Raw genomic sequence first — 6,000 nt, forward strand, 5'->3', positions numbered from 1 at the left:
AAGACTATTCACATAGTACACTTCAGCTCTCCCATGTGTCACCTCAGCCAGCACCCTCCTGTGTCACTCCAGTCATCTCCCCCGCGTGTCACTCCTGCTAGCACCCTCCTATGTCACTTCATCCAGCTCCCCCATGTGTCACTCCTGCTAGCACCCTCCTATGTCACTTCATCCAGCTTTCCCATGTGTCACTCCTGCTAGCACCCTCCTATGTCACTTCATCCAGCGTTCCCATGTGTCACTCCTGCTAGCACCCTCCTGTGTCACTTCATCCAGCTTTCCCATGTGTCACCTCAGCCAGCACCCTCCTGTGTCACTCCAGTCATCTCCCCCGCGTGTCACTCCTGCTAGCACCCTCCTATGTCACTTCATCCAGCTTTCCCATGTGTCACTTCAGCCAGCACCCTGCTGTGTCACTCCAGTCATCTCCCCCGCGTGTCACTCCTGCTAGCACCCTCCTATGTCACTTCATCCAGCTTTCCCATGTGTCACTCCTGCTAGAACCCTCCTATGTCACTTCATCCAGCTTTCCCATGTGTCACTCCTGCTAGCACCCTCCTATGTCACTTCATCCAGCTTTCCCATGTGTCACTCCTGCTAGCACCCTCCTATGTCACCTCATCCAGCTTTCCCATGTGTCACTCCTGCTAGCACCCTCCTATGTCACTTCATCCAGCTTTCCCATGTGTCACTCCTGCTAGAACCCTCCTATGTCACTTCATCCAGCTTTCCCATGTGTCACTCCTGCTAGCACCCTCCTATGTCACTTCATCCAGCTTTCCCATGTGTCACTCCTGCTAGCACCCTCATGTGTCACTTCATCCAGCTCTCCCATGTGTCACTCCTGCTAGCACCCTCCTATGTCACTTCATCCAGCTTTCCCATGTGTCACTCCTGCTAGCACCCTCATGTGTCACTTCATCCAGCTTTCCCATGTGTCACTCCTGCTAGAACCCTCCAATGTCACTTCATCCAGCTTTCCCATGTGTCACTCCTGCTAGCACCCTCCTATGTCACTTCATCCAGCTTTCCCATGTGTCACTCCTGCTAGAACCCTCCTATGTCACTTCATCCAGCTTTCCCATGTGTCACTCCTGCTAGAACCCTCATGTGTCACCTCAGCCAGCTTTCCCATGTGTCACTCCTGCTAGCACCCTCCTATGTCACTTCATCCAGCTTTCCCATGTGTCACTCCTGCTAGCACCCTCCTATGTCACATCATCCAGCTTTCCCACGTGTCACTCCTGCTAGCACCCTCATGTGTCACTTCATCCAGCTTTCCCATGTGTCACTCCTGCTAGCACCCTCCTATGTCACTTCATCCAGCTTTCCCATGTGTCACTCCTGCTAGCACCCTCCTATGTCACTTCATCCAGCTTTCCCATGTGTCACTCCTGCTAGCACCCTCCTATATCACTTCATCCAGCTTTCCCATGTGTCACTCCTGCTAGAACCCTCCTATGTCACTTCATCCAGCTTTCCCATGTGTCACTCCTGCTAGAACCCTCATGTGTCACCTCAGCCAGCTTTCCCATGTGTCACTCCTGCTAGCACCCTCCTATGTCACTTCATCCAGCTTTCCCATGTGTCACTCCTGCTAGCACCCTCCTATGTCACATCATCCAGCTTTCCCATGTGTCACTCCTGCCAACACCCTCCTATGTCACTTCATCCAGCTTTCCCATATGTCACTCCTGCTAGCACCCTCCTATGTCACTTCATCCAGCTTTCCCATGTGTCACTCCTGCTAGCACCCTCCTATGTCACTTCATCCAGCTTTCCCATGTGTCACTCCTGCTAGCACCCTCCTATGTCACTTCATCCAGCTTTCCCATGTGTCACTCCTGCTAGCACCCTCCTATGTCACTTCATCCAGCTTTCCATGTGTCACTCCTGCTAGCACCCTCCTATGTCACTTCATCCTGCTTTCCCATGTGTCACTCCTGCTAGAACCCTCATGTGTCACTTCATCCAGCTTTCCCATGTGTCACTCCTGCTAGCACCCTCCTATGTCACTTCATCCAACTTTCCCATGTGTCACTCCTGCTAGAACCCTCATGTGTCACTTCATCCAGCTTTCCCATGTGTCACTCCTGCTAGCACCCTCCTATGTCACTTCATCCAGCTTTCCCATGTGTCACTTCAGCCAGCACCCTGCTGTGTCACTCCAGTCATCTCCCCCGCGTGTCACTCCTGCTAGCACCCTACTATGTCACTTCATCCAGCTTTCCCATGTGTCACTCCTGCTAGAACCCTCCTATGTCACTTCATCCAGCTTTCCCATGTGTCACTCCTGCTAGCACCCTCCTATGTCACTTCATCCAACTTTCCCATGTGTCACTCCTGCTAGCACCCTCCTATGTCACCTCATCCAGCTTTCCCATGTGTCACTCCTGCTAGCACCCTCCTATGTCACTTCATCCAGCTTTCACATGTGTCACTCCTGCTAGCACCCTCATGTGTCACTTCATCCAGCTCTCCCATGTGTCACTCCTGCTAGCACCCTCCTATGTCACTTCATCCAGCTTTCCCATGTGTCACTCCTGCTAGCACCCTCATGTGTCACTTCATCCAGCTTTCCCATGTGTCACTCCTGCTAGAACCCTCCAATGTCACTTCATCCAGCTTTCCCATGTGTCACTCCTGCTAGCACCCTCCTATGTCACTTCATCCAGCTTTCCCATGTGTCACTCCTGCTAGCACCCTCCTATGTCACTTCATCCAGCTTTCCCATGTGTCACTCCTGCTAGCACCCTCCTATGTCACTTCATCCAGCTTTCCCATGTGTCACTCCTGCTAGCACCCTCCTATGTCACTTCATCCAGCTTTCCCATGTGTCACTCCTGCTAGCACCCTCCTATGTCACTTCATCCAGCTTTCCATGTGTCACTCCTGCTAGCACCCTCCTATGTCACTTCATCCTGCTTTCCCAGGTGTCACTCCTGCTAGAACCCTCATGTGTCACTTCATCCAGCTTTCCCATGTGTCACTCCTGCTAGCACCCTCCTATGTCACTTCATCCAACTTTCCCATGTGTCACTCCTGCTAGAACCCTCATGTGTCACTTCATCCAGCTTTCCCATGTGTCACTCCTGCTAGCACCCTCCTATGTCACTTCATCCAGCTTTCCCATGTGTCACTTCAGCCAGCACCCTGCTGTGTCACTCCAGTCATCTCCCCCGCGTGTCACTCCTGCTAGCACCCTACTATGTCACTTCATCCAGCTTTCCCATGTGTCACTCCTGCTAGAACCCTCCTATGTCACTTCATCCAGCTTTCCCATGTGTCACTCCTGCTAGCACCCTCCTATGTCACTTCATCCAGCTTTCCCATGTGTCACTCCTGCTAGCACCCTCCTATGTCACCTCATCCAGCTTTCCCATGTGTCACTCCTGCTAGCACCCTCCTATGTCACTTCATCCAGCTTTCCCATGTGTCACTCCTGCTAGAACCCTCCTATGTCACTTCATCCAGCTTTCCCATGTGTCACTCCTGCTAGCACCCTCCTATGTCACCTCATCCAGCTTTCCCATGTGTCACTCCTGCTAGCACCCTCCTATGTCACTTCATCCAGCTTTCACATGTGTCACTCCTGCTAGCACCCTCATGTGTCACTTCATCCAGCTCTCCCATGTGTCACTCCTGCTAGCACCCTCCTATGTCACTTCATCCAGCTTTCCCATGTGTCACTCCTGCTAGCACCCTCATGTGTCACTTCATCCAGCTTTCCCATGTGTCACTCCTGCTAGAACCCTCCAATGTCACTTCATCCAGCTTTCCCATGTGTCACTCCTGCTAGCACCCTCCTATGTCACTTCATCCAGCTTTCCCATGTGTCACTCCTGCTAGCACCCTCCTATGTCACTTCATCCAGCTTTCCCATGTGTCACTCCTGCTAGAACCCTCATGTGTCACCTCAGCCAGCTTTCCCATGTGACACTCCTGCTAGCACCCTCCTATGTCACTTCATCCAGCTTTCCCATGTGTCACTCCTGCTAGCACCCTCCTATGTCACATCATCCAGCTTTCCCACGTGTCACTCCTGCTAGCACCCTCATGTGTCACTTCATCCAGCTTTCCCATGTGTCACTCCTGCTAGCACCCTCCTATGTCACTTCATCCAGCTTTCCCATGTGTCACTCCTGCTAGCACCCTCCTATGTCACTTCATCCAGCTTTCCATGTGTCACTCCTGCTAGCACCCTCCTATGTCACTTCATCCTGCTTTCCCATGTGTCACTCCTGCTAGAACCCTCATGTGTCACTTCATCCAGCTTTCCCATGTGTCACTCCTGCTAGCACCCTCCTATGTCACTTCATCCAGCTTTCCCATGTGTCACTTCAGCCAGCACCCTGCTGTGTCACTCCAGTCATCTCCCCCGCGTGTCACTCCTGCTAGCACCCTACTATGTCACTTCATCCAGCTTTCCCATGTGTCACTCCTGCTAGAACCCTCCTATGTCACTTCATCCAGCTTTCCCATGTGTCACTCCTGCTAGCACCCTCCTATGTCACTTCATCCTGCTTTCCCATGTGTCACTCCTGCTAGCACCCTCCTATGTCACCTCATCCAGCTTTCCCATGTGTCACTCCTGCTAGCACCCTCCTATGTCACTTCATCCAGCTTTCCCAAGTGTCACTCCTGCTAGAACCCTCCTATGTCACTTCATCCAACTTTCCCATGTGTCACTCCTGCTAGCACCCTCCTATGTCACCTCATCCAGCTTTCCCATGTGTCACTCCTGCTAGCACCCTCCTATGTCACTTCATCCAGCTTTCACATGTGTCACTCCTGCTAGCACCCTCATGTGTCACTTCATCCAGCTCTCCCATGTGTCACTCCTGCTAGCACCCTCCTATGTCACTTCATCCAGCTTTCCCATGTGTCACTCCTGCTAGCACCCTCATGTGTCACTTCATCCAGCTTTCCCATGTGTCACTCCTGCTAGAACCCTCCAATGTCACTTCATCCAGCTTTCCCATGTGTCACTCCTGCTAGCACCCTCCTATGTCACTTCATCCAGCTTTCCCATGTGTCACTCCTGCTAGCACCCTCCTATGTCACTTCATCCAGCTTTCCCATGTGTCACTCCTGCTAGAACCCTCATGTGTCACCTCAGCCAGCTTTCCCATGTGTCACTCCTGCTAGCACCCTCCTATGTCACTTCATCCAGCTTTCCCATGTGTCACTCCTGCTAGCACCCTCCTATGTCACATCATCCAGCTTTCCCACGTGTCACTCCTGCTAGCACCCTCATGTGTCACTTCATCCAGCTTTCCCATGTGTCACTCCTGCTAGCACCCTCCTATGTCACTTCATCCAGCTTTCCCATGTGTCACTCCTGCTAGCACCCTCCTATGTCACTTCATCCAGCTTTCCCATGTGTCACTCCTGCTAGCACCCTCCTATATCACTTCATCCAGCTTTCCCATGTGTCACTCCTGCTAGAACCCTCCTATGTCACTTCATCCAGCTTTCCCATGTGTCACTCCTGCTAGAACCCTCATGTGTCACCTCAGCCAGCTTTCCCATGCGTCACTCCTGCTAGCACCCGCCTATGTCACTTCATCCAGCTTTCCCATGTGTCACTCCTGCTAGCACCCTCCTATGTCACATCATCCAGCTTTCCCATGTGTCACTCCTGCAAACACCCTCCTATGTCACTTCATCCAGCTTTCCCATATGTCACTCCTGCTAGCACCCTCCTATGTCACTTCATCCAGCTTTCCCATGTGTCACTCCTGCTAGCACCCTCCTATGTCACTTCATCCAGCTTTCCCATGTGTCACTCCTGCTAGCACCCTCCTATGTCACCTCATCCAGCTTTCCCATGTGTCACTCCTGCTAGCACCCTCCTATGTCACTTCATCCAGCTTTCCCATGTGTCACTCCTGCTAGCACCCTCATGTGTCACTTCATCCAGCTCTCCCATGTGTCACTCCTGCTAGCACCCTCCTATGTCACTTCATCCAGCTTTCCCATGTGTCACTCCTGCTAGCA

This window comes from Pseudophryne corroboree, chromosome 1 (assembly GCF_028390025.1).
Source record: "Pseudophryne corroboree isolate aPseCor3 chromosome 1, aPseCor3.hap2, whole genome shotgun sequence".
In the NCBI taxonomy this organism is placed as follows: domain Eukaryota; kingdom Metazoa; phylum Chordata; class Amphibia; order Anura; family Myobatrachidae; genus Pseudophryne; species Pseudophryne corroboree.